The sequence below is a fragment of the Vulpes lagopus genome, chromosome 10, assembly GCF_018345385.1.
Source record: "Vulpes lagopus strain Blue_001 chromosome 10, ASM1834538v1, whole genome shotgun sequence".
Taxonomy (NCBI): Eukaryota; Metazoa; Chordata; class Mammalia; order Carnivora; family Canidae; genus Vulpes; species Vulpes lagopus.
This window is the reverse complement of record NC_054833.1, coordinates 10,185,588-10,203,986: the sequence shown is the minus strand read 5'-3', so window position 1 is coordinate 10,203,986 and position 18,399 is coordinate 10,185,588. Positions and strand designations below refer to the sequence as shown.

At 38.7% G+C, this 18,399-nt stretch overlaps 1 long non-coding RNA gene across 1 annotated transcript in view; it reads left to right on the top strand.

Annotated features, from left to right (window-relative positions):
* Positions 1-16,429, top strand: part of LOC121499467 — a 45,081-nt gene extending 28,652 nt beyond the window's left edge. Inside the window, exons 2-3 of the long non-coding RNA XR_005990133.1 lie at positions 16,146-16,278; positions 16,368-16,429. This is a non-coding gene — a long non-coding RNA (uncharacterized LOC121499467). The remainder of the gene's footprint in view (positions 1-16,145; positions 16,279-16,367) is intronic.
* The last annotated feature ends 1,970 nt before the right edge of the window (positions 16,430-18,399 follow it).

Below are 18,399 nucleotides of genomic sequence, written 5' to 3'. Positions count from 1 at the left end.
GTGCACTTCATTCATTTTTGGAGTAGAGCACTTGGTGAAGGAGGCTGGGGACAGTAGCCTTAGGTCTTTTCAACTTGTCTTTTTTTGGGGCATAGATCCATCATCTTATGAGTTGTTCCTTATAAGGGATTCACTATACTCAGTTACACTCTACCCAAGTGGAGCCTCCATCCCAAAAATGCATGCTGGCTGGAAGAGAGGACCCTTCCTACCTCTTAGCTACACTTATCTCTTAACTTACATACAGCAACAAGTAGCTGGGGACAGAATGAGAGATGCTAGCATTGCCCTTTGAGTGGGAGCTGGAGAGAGAAGGATCCTTGTGTTCTTGACTGCATCTGTCTACAGCATGGTTTTCATCTAACTGAGCTGGGCAGAGGGACGAAGGGAATGGTGTTGATTCAGATATCACTGTTCTTACTGAGTTTAGAAGATTTTCCTGTATAAATGTTTCTTGATTTGCCATACATCCTTAGAACCCAGCCCAGGGACTTTAAATGGTTCTTTTGTTTTTGTTTTGTGGTTTAAAATAACTTTGACCAGTTTACTTGGGAGCTCTTTGTGCTCTCATGCCAAAAATAGATTCCACCTTGTTTCTTTTTGTGTCCCTAGTCTCTAGCTCTGAATTCAGCATATAATATGTACTATATGTTGAACAAATGGATGGGTGGGTGGATGAGTGATGGTAACCAGGAAGTATGACAGTTAATTTTATATGTGAACCTGAAACCTGACTGGGCCATGGAGCACTCATATATTTGGTCAAATATTATCCTTTTTGTGTCTGTGTGTTTCTGGATGAGATTAACATTTGAGTCAGTCAACTGAGTAAAGCAGATTGCTCTACCTCATGTGGGTGGGCTTCTTCTAATCAGTTGAAATCCTGACTAGAACTAAAAAATCTCACCTGCTATCGAGTAAAAGGGAATTTCCCTGCCTATCTATCTTTGAACTGGGACATTGTTTTTTCTTGCCTTCAAACTCAAACTGAAACATTGGCTCTTCCTGGGTCTTGAGCCTCCAGTCCTCAGACTGGAACATACAGCTTTGGCTATCCTGATTTGCAGGCCTTCAGACTCAAACTGTTGATGATGGTTGGCTTCCTGGATCTCCAGCTTCCTGATTACAGATCTTAGGACTAGTTAGCCTCCATAATTGCATGAGCCAATTCTTTACAATAAATCTATCATCTATCTATCTATCTATCTATCTATCTATCTATCTATCTATCTCCTATTGGTCTGTATCTCTGGAGAACCATGACTAAATTAGGAAGGAAAATGCCAAGAACTAACATTTTTGACATATTTGGATATGCCAAGATTAACATTCTTGGCATTTATGGAATTTCATGACATAGTCTCTTTTGGTTATCATAGTACTAAAAGCAGCATCTTTATATGTATTATCTCGTTGGATCATTAAATTAGGATATCTAATTATATTTCTCTTAAAAAAAAGGCCCTCTTTCAAATCAATTACTCCTCAGTCACTCAAATGAAATCAGTGATGATCATGTCCAAATCCACTATTGTTTATTTTGAGAGATACCTTCAATGCATTTGCAACTTAAAATAAATAGTGTAGACAAGTATTTATGGGAAACATACTAAGTTCTGTTTTTCAACCTGACTTCTTGAGAGTTAAACTGGTTTTGTTTTTAAAATAATCTTCCCCAAAGCTTTTGAGAAATCACAATAAAATGGCAGTTGAGAGAGTGGCATTTTTATATTATGTGCCTCAGTAAATGAAAGTCTCAGTTGAATAATTTCTAATCTGCATTAGCATGCGCCTCTCTCGCGCTTTTGTATTACATTCACACAGATCCTATTATCTGATCCTACAGAGATCTTGTTTAGAGTACACAAAACTTCCCTGGAGGGTTTTCCATTTAAAGCAAAAGAACCAGATCAACAGAACTCTACTGCAATGCCCCAGAAAGATGCAAAGCCTACAATTGATTTCCATTGTGGGAAATTGTATGGCATTTTTCTGCTCACCAGCTTCAGTTCAAACTCGGCACTAGGCTAAGCCAAGAACTGAGAACTGGCTTCTGAAAACATCAGGGAAACAACAGCCTTTGCTCAACCGTCTATTTTTTGCCCAATTTTAACACTGAGGGGCTTAGGAAGAGAACTGACAACATTTTCAATGTGAAGCTTATTCAATGTTTCTGTGTTGCTACAATTAAGCATTTCAGAAGCATATGTGGTGCCTTTCAGTTCTGACCCAATCGTCCGCTCTGACAGGTCACAGACAAAAACCAGGATAATGAAAATCTATCTTGATCACAGAATCCAGACACACCAGTCTGGTGTAGATCAGAAAAGAAAACAACCACCCAAATGCTGATTTAATTTCCTTTTCCTCAAATATTGAGTTCATATTGAAACTGAGCATACCAAGTGTGAATTTTGCTAAGAATAACCCTCTTAGTGTTATATGAAATCTGCAGAAGTTTCTCCAGGTAATTGTGAAGTCCTAACACATTATGGCCCGTGTTCATTTCTTTTTCTATGTATTCAGATGCTAGCTTGTACATTATCCTATCTATCTAAGTAAAATGAAGGGGATAGTTGAGGACATTAGCTAGGTAATATAGAAATTTAAGGCAAAATGACTTACAAAGATCCAGAAAATGGACGGGAGAGTGATATAAATTATTCTAAGCACACAATCTCAATTTAGCTTGACCATCTCCTAGTTCTCTGTCTTCTTTTAGTGCTGTTACCATTAAAATTATCAATCATCTAGTTTGCAGAGTTTCATTCAAAATACAGTAAGCACAAGTGATTTTCTCTGGAGCTATGGGTTGAAAAGGAATCTTGTTTTCTCAAGCACCATGGTATAATAATTTCCTCCCATTGCCCAGATCCGGCTCCCATTCAGTAACTTTCCTAAGGATAGAACCTTGGAGAAAGTATAATAATTGCATGGCCATTTTCAATTTCTGGCTAGCTTTTCTGCCCTGAAGCCTGAACATCAAATGGTCTTGTGCAAAGTAAAACATTCAAAGCACCCTGTGGTGGGTTGAATAACAGTCCCCAAAGATGTCCATTCGCTAAACTGTGAATATGTGACCTTCCATCACAAAAGGGTCTTTGCAGATGTAATTCTGTTAAAGATTTTAAAATGAGGAGATGATCTTGAATTAACCCAGTAGGTCTACTGTAATCCCAGGGCCTTTATAAGAGGTGGTATAAGGAGTTAGTGTCAGAGGAGGAGATATAATGATGAAAGATGAGGTAGGAATGAAGTGTGGCTGTGAGTTAAGGGTTTCTAACAGACTCTAGAAACTGGGATAGTCAAGGAAATAGATCCTCCCCTAGAGCCTCCAGAAGGAACACAGCCCTGCTGAGCCATTTCAGGCTTCTGATCTCCGGATAATTAATTTGTATTGTTTTATGGCACCAAGCTTCTGATGATTTGTCCTGGCAGCAATAAGAAAGTAATAGACACTGCCTCCTGACTTTGGTCCTATAAAAAGAATCAACCTAATAAGCCATCACTCCTTGCTATCTTCGATCCCCTTGATTCTACAGAGTAAAGCTCTTAAACTGGGTTAGAAGTGGCAATAAGCCTTCTAAAATTCACAATCTATTTACAATTTTGTGTCACATGCATTTTTCTGGGAAAGGAATCCATAGATTTCATCATTGACTTAGCAAAGTGATCTGTGGGCTCAAAGTTTCAAATTTTACTCTTGATTGGGCATTCCCAACTTCACATCGTAACCCCCAGCAGTCTGCGGGTAGAATAAAGGAAAAAAACCTAAGAAAGAGAACTTTTAAAATATCTTTGTTCTTTCATAAGTGGTCCTTCCTCCGCTCCGGAGGATGAGGCTGGGTGGGGCTTTTCTCTGGGTTGGTGCTCTTGTGTGTCCTTTATGTGCTGTTCTTGTTTCTTACATATGCCAAACCGTAACTAAGGATGATGACACTGTGCATGGAGCTGGGTGATTCTGCAGTGCCCCTCACTGCTCTGCTAGGCATGGTGGCAATGGTGGTGTGGACAGAAGTGTCAATGTGAATATAGCATCACTCAATGATTCTGTGTGCTGTTTGGATTATGTCTTGGCTGCTACATAGAGTCTAAGGGCATCTCTGTGATGTGTAGCCCTTTTCAATGCCTGTAAAGATGTGGGCAGGGAGCAGAAGAAAAACTTTCTCTTCTCTAGCCTTCAAATGATGTATTACTAATATAATCTCATGCACAAAGTGAGAGAAACAAATCATCCTGAAATAGAGACAAAGTATTATCTGAAAAGGATTCTATTTACTGCCAGGGTAAAGCAAAGCAGAGATGAAGTTTCTATTCTTCATTGCATAGCAGTTGTTATTTTGCAAAGGCTATAATGAGTGTAATGCTATTTTATTGTTATTCATTGGTGCCTGCCAGGACATTCAGGTTCTGTTCACTTTACATCTGCTATACCTTTAAGTAGTGACATGTGGGGAAATTGCTGTCTTGTTCGTGTCAGACAGCCATTTACCCCTAGAATACTACTGTTATTCCAAATTTAATAAATGCCCACTGGGTATTGGGCAGTGTCCAAGACACATTGACAGTCCCTGCCTACACACGTGCATGTGCCAAAGCAAGTTGGCAATTGGCGCTGTGATATGCTTCTCTGACCATTGTAGATGGCATTCTTCTGAAACAAAGAGTGTCAACAGTAACTCAGCTGCAGATTTCTTCCAAGAAAGCTGTAAAAGAAACTGAATGCATTTTGTTTGCTTAGCATCAAATTATGAAAGAACTCATAACAATGACTTGACAGTACATGCAAAAACATTACACTTGCCAAGGACTTTTATACTGACTCTGGGTCTTGACTCTTGCCATTTTTTGAGGTACTCATGGCAGATGTTATTATCTTCCCAAGGATACAGATCTCCAAGAGGTTAAGGGACTTGTCCAAGGAGAATATGCCAGCAAATGGCAGAGTCAGGACCAAAACCAACTCAGCTATTTTGACTCTGATCTCAGCAATTTCCCATTCTCATCCCAGATATGACAATATCTCCCATCATCTAAGGAGCTTCCAAGTAGAAATTAGGAAATCTTTTATTTTAATTCTGCTTCCTTTCATACAATAGGAGAACCTGGGGAAAAAGTCGTTTATATTGTCTTTTTCATCAGTAAAGAGTTTACTCCACACATTCTTTATGTACATATCAGTAACTACTGAAGTTTCGGGACACATAAGGCAACTAGATAAATACTCAGTTAAATAGAATTAAAATTCTCTTTGGCTGTGCATATCTTTGAAAATGGAAACATTTTGAAAAATAGAGTTTTGCTGTTAGGCATTCATTTGATTTAAACATTTAGAATCACCTTTAGTTACATAGTCTGTGTGCGTGTGTATGTGTGTGTGTAAAATCACTGAGTTCCCTAGAGCTCCACAGAACATGAATAAACATATGGACTGTTCTCTTACACCTACCCCACAAGTCTGAGTATTGAGGATTTATATAGTTAGAGACTATGTGGTGTAAATATGTATAAATTTATATTGTGTTAATTTATGGCATGCAGTACAGAAGGCTGTTTGCAAGTTGCAGTGTACTTCTTCCCACGTTTCTGCTGAAATATTCATATCTGGGTTCCTTCCCCATGTTTTCCTTTGTCTCCCCACAGATGTTTAGGCAGCTTGTTTTCAGGGGAGCGAATATGTCTTAGAAGTGTGCTTACTGAATTCAATTCAGGTGAGGAATACACTATCTCTATCAGGTTTTGGCGAAAGGATACTCACTTTCCCTTCAGTCCTGCTCACTTCTGTTATGAAGGCAATTGCTCCAGAGTGGCCACACTCTGGATGAATCTTCTTCCCTGGCCTGATGTCCTTAAATGTCCAAAGAGCCCTAAGTAGATGAGTAGCCTTTCATTACAGAAAAAAGAAAAGCCACTTTAAAAAACAAGCAAGCAAGCAAACAAACAAACAAACAAAAAACAGGGATGTCTGAGTGGCTCAGCAGTTGAGCATCTGCCTTTGGGCATCTGCCTTTGGCTCAGGGCATGACCCCCGGGTCCTGGGATCGAGTCCTGCATGGGGAACCTTGCATGGAGCCTGCTTCTCCTCCCTCTGCCTGTGTCTCTGCCTCTCTTCCTGTGTATCTCATGAATAAATAAATAAATAGAATCTTAAAAAAAGAAAAAACCACCCAAACCATCCCTACACTTCATGGCTCTTTGCCAAAGAAGCTGAATTTATATCAAAGGGGCTCCAGTACAGCCCACCTCTAGTTTTTGTGGTTATGATAAGAGGGAAGAATGGTCATAGATGAATGAAGTTCACAGAGTGCTCACAAACCACATCTTACTTGACTTGCTCCTTCGCCAGCTTAACCTACTAAAAAGTTATGCACATTTACTTATTTGAGTTAATCAATGGTTTCTTTCCTGATCCTCCCATGGGAAGGTGTGCTAATGGGTAGGGGATGATTGAGAAGGAGGCAGTGGGCAGGAAGAGGAAGAAAAAGCCCCAAACTGAGTGAACAGTCCCTGAATGATCAAAAGCCGGCTGTAAATGGAAAGAGGTTTGAATCACCCATGAGTTCTCTGAGACAAGGCAACTGCCTGTGCAGATAATATCTGTTTCTCTGAGTTTAAGAAAAATTAGTATTTTTAGGTTGTTTAGCTGCTTTCCTTCTGCCCTTAGAATTCCACTGCTTATGGAATTTGAGGATGGACCTCTTGAGGGAAGAATGGAATTATCTACCATAGGGATTACATGAGGATTTGTTGATCAAAACAACTTCTCTGCAAGTGTCTTGTCAAGCACTAAGAATTCACCAGTCCTCAAAATGACCCGTTATGGCAAACAACATTGCATAATCCTTCACCATTCTGAATCTTTCTTTTCTTCCTTCATTCCTTCCTTCCTTCTTTCCTTCCTTCCTTCCTTCCTTCCTAATGTACATTGTCTCATCCACTCCTCCCAACAATCTGGTAAAGTTCAAACTTTTTAACAGGGAAAGAAAGGAAACCTTAAGAAAGTCAAAATAACCTTCCTAAGGCCACACACTTGGAAAATATCATAGCCAGAAATCAAACCTTGGTCATTTTTGCCAAGTTAAGGGCACTGAGTTACTGCACTCTCCCATTCTGATTTGAGTAAAAAAAAAAAAAAAACTATGTCTAAAATGTTTATTTAAATCTAAGTTTTACCAGCTCATCTGGTGTTTCTGTCACGTTTCCTCAATGTTCTGAATTTCTCCAGACTTGATTATTCCACATCAGGCACATCGAGTGAGGACGTGGGTACACATGTCTAGCTTGGAAAGAAGATTCATATCTGAGAGTAATAGAAGGTAAAAACAATATAAAGGTGTCTGGGTGGATTGGGGTCTTAGAGTTGTTTAAATGCCAGAGTGGAGTTTGAACTTTAGGTAATGAGAAACCATAGAAAGGTTTTGAGAAATAATGAATACCTGCTAAGACTTTACAATTCACAAAGCACTTCATGTACAGTCTCTCAGTGAATGCTCTTAATAAGCCTTCAATGAGGGTACAACACTATTATCCCATTGTTATATTTCAGAAAGATGAGTCTCAGAAAAGAGGTGATGCTACTAGATCAGTTATAAAATTGGATCCCTAGGCCAAGTAGTAAAAGGTATTGTTAGCAGTTTGATCAAAGAGTAGCTTGTAGAATGTAGAATATATTAAAAGGTGGGAAACATTTAGAAGCTATTGCAGACTCATGCAGTAACCATGCAGGCAAAGGGGTGGTCTCCAGATCTAAAAGCAGGTTCTACTCATCCATGTGTCTTTCTCTTCATCTGACAGATATATGAGTAATTGACTTCATTTACCAAACAGTCTGAGCAACGTAAAATCATGCTACTCATCTGAGCTGAAAAATATTCTCTATTTTCCAGAAAAGTCTCTGAACACCATGTGTGAGAGAACACGACAGAATAGAAACTGATTATGCAAAATGTGCAAGGGAGAACTGCAGTGCTTGGTGACATGTGGCAGCTTAGCTGGGAAGGGAGAGCCGTGGAACTTGGTGCTATCTCAAAACGACTGCTGTGTGTCGTAAGCTGAATGGCAGGAAAGGGTTAAAATATGAGTTTGTGGGCTCTTGGATCATAGCCCTCTGAGGCATTCACATACTGCACATACATGCAGGAAGATGTCCCGAGAGACTACACTCAGCTGCCACATTCACACTGAAGTAAAAGGGAAATGCTATGAATTTTGTTTGTGTATTTGTTTAATGCTATGTTCCAGGGTCTTTATTCTGGGTTTTGTAGATCTAAAGCTATGAATGTTCCATTAGAGTCCCTCCACTCAATGTAAAAATTGCAAAAACTCTTAAGAGGATTGCTTTAGTTTGTGTTCTCCAGAGAAATAGAACCAGTAGGCTATATCTATCTATCTATCTATCTATCTATCTATCTATCTATCTATCATCTACTTATTATCTATCTTCTATCTATCTATTATCTATCATCTATCTTTTTATTTACCTATCTATGGATTTATTATAAGGAATTGCCTCATGTAGCCATAGGGAGAAAGAAGTCCCAAGATTTACAGTCAGCAAGCTGGAGACTCAGCAGAGCCAATGGCATAAGTTCTAGTCCAAAAGCTGGTGGCTCAACACCCAAGAAGAGCTAATGCTTCAATTTGAGTCTGAAGGCAGGGAAAAAAACTGATGTCTCAGCTGAAGGCTGTTAGTTGAGTCTTTTTGTTCTTATTGAGGTCCCCAACTGGCTGAATGAGGTTCACTCACATTGAAAAGGGCAATCTGATTTACTCAGTATACTGATTCAAATGTTAATTTCATCCAGAAACATCCTCACAGAAACACCTGAATGATGCTTGACTTAAGTAGTTGGGCACTCTGTGGCCCAGTCAAGTTGACACATAAAATCAACCATCGCAAGAATGAAAACCATGAAAAGGTTGGGCATATGGGGAGTGGGAACATGCAGGTATAAACATTTTTAATGTTTCAAGCTTGAGAATTTCAAAGAGAGCAAAGAATCAAAATGGCATTCTAAAGATAAGCCTCAGTTTGCCCAGCAAACTTGTCTTGTTCTGGGAGCTCTCCAGGGTACTGGGCTTCCACCTCTGCTTCTCCCTGACTTGGAAGCCAGAGGCTTATATCAAGCCTCTACTTTGGACTTGGCTTTAACTCTAATTTCAGCTTCCTCCCTCATCTACATTTTGCTGGACTTCACTGATCCCAGTAGCAGCTACTTGCAATTATCAAGCTTAGTCTGGTTTTGATAACCAACTGTACACAATGCTATGTTCTCTGTGGTTTTAAAAAAGTGACAGCCTGTTCCTAGGGTAGTTTTTAACAACAGTGGACACACACATATACATCATCATCATCAGACTACGTAGCCATGAGGTTTATACATTTAGATGGATTCTTGCATAAGTACACTTGAACTTATGTAGAATATTTCACATCTTGTCTTGCAGTTGTCTAATGAACCAACCAGAGTTGTATCTACAGATTTCTTTATTTTTAAGATTTACTTATTTATTTGAGAGAGAGACAGCAGAGGAAGGGCAGAAAGGGAGAAGGAGAAAATATTAAGCAGACTCCCCACTGAGCAGCAGAGCCTGATTGGAGGGCTTAATCTTATGACACTGAGATCATGACCTGAGCAGAAACCAAGAGCGGGATGTTTAATTGACAGAGTCACCCAGGCACCCCTCTACAGATTTCTTTAATTCAGACACATTTGTATATACGTATATACACACACAGAAACTTGTAGCAATCAGTATACAAAAGAATATATCATCAGGAAAGATTTGAAAAAATATAGAATGAACTCAGTAGATTGATGCCTAATGCCTATCCTAGTTATAGGGAAATGTACAATGAGAAAATAATCGTAGTTTCTAGGACAGGCTGGTGATTTGATCTTAGGAATCTTACTTCCTGCATCTTAATCTTGTTGGAAATAAGAATTGACTGTCAGGAGATGTGTCTCAAATTGAAGGGGCTCTCAAAGGCCTAGTCTGGGAAAATCTAAACACACACACACAATAATAATAATAATATAAAAATAATGAACCATAGTAATGAAATGTAAATCATTGAAAAAATAAGAAATAATGCATTCATGCTAATAATAATAGACAAACAAGTAATTCAGAGAGAAGAGAGGGTTCTTGCTTACAGTTGAATGCCAGAGACCAACTAGTAAAATTTCAAATGTCATTTTGCAAGCATCAAGGTAAAAATTGAATCAGGCAAGAAGCATTGCTGAATGATAAATTTCATAGAAAAATTTGAAAAGCAGGATTTTTCTGTGGTCTTAAAGTGTTAGGTGTGTGTGTGTGTGTGTGTGTGTGTGTGTGTGTGTGTGAAAGGGAGAGACAGAATAGAGGGAAAGGAGAAAGAGAGAGAAAGATGCAGATATGTTCATAGAGATCTTCTCAATTTTTTGGCAGGAAAGTTTGAGAAAAATCCATCAAAGAGAATGCTGAAAAATTCCCAAGATCACATATGACTGAGAATAGATCACTCTTCCACAAGTTAGAAAGAACCCTTGTATAAAAATGGGCATTGGGTACAGAGCTCAGAGATTGCTGTTCCCAGAAGTGGAGCTAAATTAGCCCTAGACTAACAGCCTCTCTGCGTTTGCCCTAGTAAAGGCTAAAAGCAAGCCTTAAGTGGATCAAACTGATTGGTAGCTACTTAATTACATGCCAGAACAATGTTTCACACTAAGTGAATACAACACAATCCAGCACTCAATAATGTAAAGTTCACAATGTCCAGTATCCAATAAAAATATTAACAGACATTCAAAGTAGCAGGGAAATATGGCTAGTAACAAAAAATTAATCAATAGAACCAACCCAGGAATAATGGAGATGATGGAGTTAGGAGACAAGAATATCAAGCAGCTGTTATAAATCTTATAAATATGGTCAGGGATATTAAGGAAAATATGCACATGAGGAGTGAGAAAGGAAAGACTAAAAAAAAGAACAAAATGGAAATTTTAGAAATGAAAAACACTATACTTGAAATAAAAATTATAGTGAATAGGATTAACAGCAGATTGGATATTGCAGTGAACTTGGAAACACAGCAATAGAAACTCCTAAAATAAAACAGACATTTTTTTAAAGCCTAGAAAAAGTGAAAAGAAAATCAATGCCCTGTGAGAAATATCAAGACATTTGACAAACACATGATTGGAATCCCAAAAGAGAGGAGAAAAAGAAAGAATAGGAAAATATTTGAAGAAATGTTGCCTAAATGTTTTTTAAACTTGATGAAAAGTACAAACTTACAGATCCAAGAAGGCTACTGACCCCAAGCATGAAGAAACCACATGGAAGCACATTATAAACAAATTGTTTAAAATCAGTAATAAAAAGAAAACCCTGAAAGCAGCTGGGGGAAGGAGGACAGACATATTACGTAGAAGAACAAAATAAAGATGCCAACAGACTTCTTGTCAGAAATGATGCAAGCTAGACAAGAGTGGAGCAGCATCTTTAAAGTACTGAGAAAACCTGTCAACCCAGAATTCTATACTCAGAAAATTATCTTTCAAAAATAAAGACTTTTCAGACAAATAAAAGCTGAGTGACTGTGTTGCCAACAGAACTAGCTAGAGGACATTAATTAGATGGAAATTTGGATCTATATACAAAAATGAAGGAACACGGAGTGCAAGAAATGAAAAATATGTGGGTAATTATAAAGGACAATATCTTATTATTTTAAAGTGTCTTTAAGAGATGATTGATTTTTTAAAAAAAAGATTTTATTTATTTGAGAGAGAGACAGCACAAGCATTGGGGGGAGGAGGAGAGGAAGAGGAAGAAGCAAACTCCATGCTGAGCAGGGAGCCTGACTTGAGGCTTGATCCCAGGACCCTGGGATCATGACCTGAGCTGAAGGCAAGTACTTAATCTAGTAAGCCACCTTAAATCAGTTCAATCACCTAAATCAGGGATCCCTGGGTGGCGCAGCGGTTTGGCGCCTGCCTTTGGCCCAGGGCGCGATCCTGGAGACCCGGGATCGAATCCCACGTCGGGCTCCCGGTGCATGGAGCCTGCTTCTCCCTCTGCCTGTGTCTCTGCCTCCCTCTCTCTCTCTCTCTGTGACTATCATAAATAAATAAAAATTAAAAAAAAATCTTAAAAAAAAAAATCACCTAAATCATGCTCCAAGACATGACTGATTTTTAAAAGAAAATTAGTAAAAATATATTTTGGGGTTGATAACATATATCAAAGTCAAACAGTATTATAAAAGACAGGAGAAGAGAAATAGAAGTATACTATTTTGAGGCTCTTACATTAAACATGAAGCAATATAATACTATGTGAAGATGGACTATAGTAAGTTAAAGATATATATTATAAACCTTGGGACAAACACTGGAAAATAAAACAAAGGAGGATAACAATAGTTATGATGAATTGGAATCCTCAAAATATTCAGTTAATCCAAAAGACATCAGAAAAAGGAAAAAGATAACCAAGAATACATGGAACAAATAGAAAATAACAAGGTGATAGATTTAGTCACAATAAAGTAAAAAATTATGTCAAATTTAAATGGTCTACATACTCCAAATAATAGGCAGAGATTGTCAGACTGAATCACAAAGGAAGACCTGACTATATGCTACAGATAAAAGACTAATTTTAAATGTAAAAATGCATATAGATTAAATGTGAAAGCATGGGACAGATTATAAAAATACCAATTAATGAAAGCTACACTGATGAGCTATATTAATATCCAAACTAGACTTTGGAACAAGGAATATTATGAAGGGTAAAAAGAAATATTTCATCATTGCAAATGGATGATTTCATGGAGGAACTGGAAGAGGAAATAAGCAAATCCACAATTACAGTCGGGGCTTCCAATACCTCTCTTTTGATAACTGGTAGAACAAGTAAGGAGAAAATCTGTAGTATAGAAAACTTGATCAACCCCATGGACCAGTTTGACATTTATAGAACATGCCATCCTACACCAGCAGAATCAACATTCCTTTCAAGAGCACAGAGAACATTCATCAAGATATACCATAGCCTGCACTATCACACAACTCTTATTAAATCTTAAAAGGATTGGAATTATACAAAATATGTTCTCTGACTACAAAACAGGTTTTTGGAATTCACTGAAATAAAATTTAACCTTTATATACTGACATATTTTCTAATATAACCAGAAGTGCTCATTTAGTTGTCAAAAGAATCAGAAACACAATTCAAACTAACTGAAGCAAAAAGGGAATGAATTGGCTTATGCGGCTGAAAAGAAGTTTGGGGTAGCTCACACAGTTGAAGAGAAATCTATGGGATAGGAACATATGGATTAACAGCCAGTACTTGATGCCATAGGTCTTTGTCCCATTCCTTCTCTCATATACACTAGGCTCTCCTTAGAGCTGTTCTAAGGACAGTCTCAACCAATGTGGTAGGAAGATAACCCCAGATTAGTATTGTCTTTCTCAGCAATTCCAATGTCTGTGTATCAGTCCCAGTGAGGACTCTGATTAGCCAAGCTTGGAAAGTTAGAAACCAGTAACTACCATTGTCTACTGCAAGAGAATTGTCTAAAAAAGAAGCTATAATTGATGTGTTTTCTTTCTTTCTTTCTTTCTTTCTTTCTTTCTTTCTTTCTTTCTTTCTTTCTTTCTTCTTTCTTTCTTTCTTTCTTTCTTTCTCTTTCTTTCTTTCTTTCTTCTTTCTTTTTCTTCTTTTCTTTTCTTTCTTTCTTTCCTTCTTTCTTTCCTTTCTTTCTTTCTTTCTTCTTTCTTCTTTCTTCTTTCTTTCTTTCCTCCTTACTTTTCTCAACTTGCAAAGCTTGGATGCCTAGAAGCCAAAAAATTCCAATAGGTCAGACAAAAGTTATAAAAGATAGTAATGATGTCTTCTCCAAGCATGGGCCTCTACCAACAACTGGGTGTCAAGAATTGAATTTTTTCATTAAGGAGAGAAAGAGATAAAGACAGGACTAGTAACCTATATGTGCACTAGAAAAGTGGTTAAAGAGCTCAAGGAGAGAGCTTTGTTTATTCTAGATGGTTGATACACCTGGTTAAGAAGTCATGTCTTCCTCTAAACCCACTTATAAAAAAAGAATGACCTCTATGAGACCTACTTCTCTTCCTGACTCAGTCTTTTTGGAATTGCAGATAAAGACCTACTCTTACCTTCCTGCATAAGCCACCCCTCCAATCTGTTTTTGAAAGAGCATTTGGTAAGGAAGCATCCTCTTCTTCCTCCATAAAATGCCAGGAAAAGTAGGGGGCATTCTTTTATACTTTTGCTGAGCTCATTCTAAAATAATATGCAAGGAACTATTTACTAGCTATGTTAGTTTCCACTGGTGCTACAAAAAAAATTACCACAGATTTAGTTGCTTAAGACAACACAAATTTAATCTCTTATATTTCTCAAGGTCAGAAATCTGAGATGGGTCTTAAGTCCTATCTTTGTCTCATTCTTTGATCCTCCTGTCTCCTTCTCATAAAGACTTTGATAATTGTATGGGGCCCACCCAGATAATACAGAATAACCTCCCAGTCTCAAGATCCTTAATTTAATCACATCTGCAAAGTCCCTTTTGCCATATAAAGTAGGATTCACAGGCTTGAGAGTTAAGATGCATACATATTTGGGGGCCAGTTTTTGTTTACCACACTAGCAATGCATACATAGTCATGAAAAACATTCTAGGCTTTTCATCTCTGTCCTTGAAGAACACTTTTCAGAGAATCCATGATTTCACATTATCTGGTTTTCCACACCATCCAAAGAAAGCTCACTAGACTTGGCATTTGGCTTGCAACTAACTGGCACTGTGCTCGACTTTGCCTTTTATCTTTCTGTGCCATCACTGGAATTTCTGAAGGTTTGGGCATAGAAAGGGTCCTATTTCTGGGGTGTAGTAATAAATCCCATGGATGGGCTTTACTTCACAGTTATACTCCATTATTGTCATCAGGGAGATAAAGTTCTGCAGCCAAGTAGAAAAGAGTTTTACAGACTAATTGACTACAAGGAACTAAACTCATCCAAATTAGCTCTAACTCAATGGTAGAGTTTGGAAAGACACTTTTGGAAACTGCTAACCTGACGGAACCAGGAACTGGTGTTAAGATTCAGGATTATTGTGTCTCAGTCTCTCATTTTCTCTGTGCCACCCCAGATCGACTCTCTCTCTCTCTCTCTCTCTCTCTCTCTCTCTCTAAGATTTTATTTATTTATTTGAGAGAGAGAGAGAGAGAGAGAGAGAGAGAGAGCATGAGCAGAGGGAGGGGCAGAGGAAGAAGGAGAGGGAGAAGCAAACTCCCTGCTGAGCAGGGAGCCCGACACAGGGCTTGATCCCAGGACCCTGTGATCATGAACCAAGCTGAAGTTTAGGCTTAACCAACTGAGCCCCCAGGTGCCCTCCAGATCTACTTTCTGAGCTGTTGCAACACAGGCTGAAACAGAAATGGCCAGTACCAGTTTTTTCTCACCTAGGAGTTTAACACAGACCAATTAAGTATCTTTGAATCCCAACTCTCAGTTTCTGAGAGATGGTACCTGATTGGCTTGGCTTGGGTTGGTGTCTAACCTTGTTCTATTCACCTATGACCAAGAGCGAAAGGAACAAGACATGGGATCCATTGGCCTCAGCAGAGTCTATATGGTGAGACCATTAGAACAAAGGGGTGGATTGTTCTCTAAGAAGAAAGTGTGGGTACAGGAAGAAAATGACTGATATTTCTACTATATGCCTTCCATATCTTGGGAGGTGGGAACATCTGGACTTCCCACTCAAATGAGAGATAACCGTAACAGCATCAGGACTTGTGATATAGACTAAAAGGAGAGGGTGATGAGGATATCTCTCACATTCCTGTATTCACGTTCAGCTCGTGCCTCTTTCCTCTGAGTGAATTCTACTGGGGATTAGATCCTCTGTGCCCATGCTTCCTATGGCAGAGTCAGCTTGCTGCTCAGAGAGAAATCTGGGGTCTTTTCTCCCAGTGGATGTTGTGATTGGGAAATAGCTACCCAACTGGGGCCCAAGGTTTTTAGCTTCTTTGGATTTAGGTAGAGCCACATGGCCGAGCTCTCCATAATGAAATCTGAACAAGCTCTCATAAGACATTCTCCATACTCTTCTCCAGGTGGCTTTTGGTTTCCAAGGACTCACGCCCTACTGCATGGAAGAGCTCTGATATGGAAGGAGTTGGGTCCCTGCATCACTGCATGAGGAAATCTGCCCATCTATCAGAAACCCTTCACTGGATTGTTAAATGAGTATAAATTAACTCCTATTGTATTAAGCCATTGATGTTTTATAATTCACTTAAAGCTACTAATACTTTAACATTCTTCTCATTCAACAGGGAATAGTTTCAGAGAATTTTTAGAATTCCCTGTGTCTCTACCTAAGACAGAGCGAACATCCATTTCTGCTGAACTCTACAACCAAAGGAGTGGCAAATGATTGTGCATAGATTATTCAGCCTCCCGAGGGTTAATTACTCTGATACTTGTGCCTGGGGAAAACACACAAAAATCAGGAAAGAAGTTGCTTCCATTCTCTCCCTTCAAAACTGTGCATTGCAAAGAGTAATAAAGGCCATTTCGAAAATTTGCTCGTGACTTTAAAATTCTTAGGTTTACCACTGAGTCACCAAATCACTATGTAATAAATCATCAGAATGAGAAAAAAAAAAAAAACCTCAGATTTCCCCGTGTTTATAGAAACTGTTAATTCTCCTGTGTAGACATGCAGGTTGGAAGAGTAGAGGGGATGTATTGTGATCCATGTGCTTGTAGGTGAGGATTTGAAAACGGCAAACTTCTTTTTATATTGGTAAAAAGGCAGTCTTCATGCCATAGGAAGGGAAAGAACAGCTTACCATGGAATTCGGGGCCATTTTACTGGCTGCTAAACAATTTCAAAGGATTGCAACATATAATAGATAAGAAGTAGCCTGGAAAGATGTAAGGGCAGGACCATTTATAGGAAGAAGAGAAGAATCTTCTGTGCCACTTTAGGGACATTAGCTTCAGTAGTTAACAATTTACAATGAGTTACATTTCAAATTGCATTGCTATTTATTCATTCATTCCTTTAATAAATGCTTATGGTACTGTGTTCACCAGCATGGTTATAGCTTTGGAGATAAAATGATAAATAAGATAAAGGTCCTGCTGGAGAACAGGTATACCACTCTGGATATATAAACAAATACTTGTGAGATAGGAGAAATCTCATAACAAAAGTATGAAAGTCAGTTGTTTGGAACAAAGCATATGTTTTCTTTTTTCTTTAATAAATAAAGTTATTAAAAATGGCTGGAGTATATAACCAAAGGACCCAAATCCTTTTTTTCCCCAAATCTATTTGATCCATAATGTATCTAAAACACAGTGAAAAAGGATTATTTCAGCTACTTCTTATCGTCTTTCATCTGACTGTCTTGTTTTCACAAAAGATTAAGACAAAGTAGGCAGTCCCAAGCATGAGTAACCTGTTATCATTCTATATTTAGATAAAACAAAATCCTTACACGTCAGTTGCTTCTTCAGCACTTCCATATTGGATAACTCGATCATAATAAATAAGCCCTACAAATTCTTCATTTTCAAGGTGATGCCAAACCTCCTCTTGCGTGAAGGAGACAGGCCATTGTTGAGCAAACCTAGATCCATGAGTGAGAGTGTTTGGAGGCCGGCGGTTTGGGAAGTGGGTGTTAATGTACCTCTGAACTCAGGGGACATGAACTCCAGTGTCATCCCAGCTGGGATAGTAAACAAGAAGATGGTTATGGGAAACTGCTTCAGGCAGCCTTCTGGCAGGAGACAGATGGCACACTCAACTGGGGTTTTGAGAAACTTTATAGAAGGGACTATTTACAGAAGTGTGAGCAGGGCTGTAGGAACAGAGAAGCAATGTTGAGGCCCTGAGAGGCTGACAGTAGTGGGAAGCTGTTACATCTCTGGGTCTTAAAGGGAGTTTTAGGGCTCTCCAGGGGAAAAGAACCAATAAGATAAGTATGTTTGTATGTATGTACGTATGTATTTATTATAAGGGATTGGATCATGCAGTTATGGAGGCCAAGAAGTCCCAAGAGCTGCAGTTGGCAACCTGGAGACCCAGAAAAACCAATGGGTTTGAGCTGCAGCCTGAGACTCAAGGGCTGAGAAGCAGGAGAACTGACGGTATTGCTCTAGTCCTAGTGAGTCCAACAGCAAGAAGACTGATCTCCCAGCTCTAAGACAGTCAGGTCGAGAGAAAGAATTGTTTTTTAGCCAGTCTTCTATTTTGCTTAGGTCTTCAACAGATTGGGTGAGACTCACCCACACACTGGACTGAGCAATCTTCTTTACCCAGTCTACTGAGTCAAATGTTAATCTCATCCATACGCA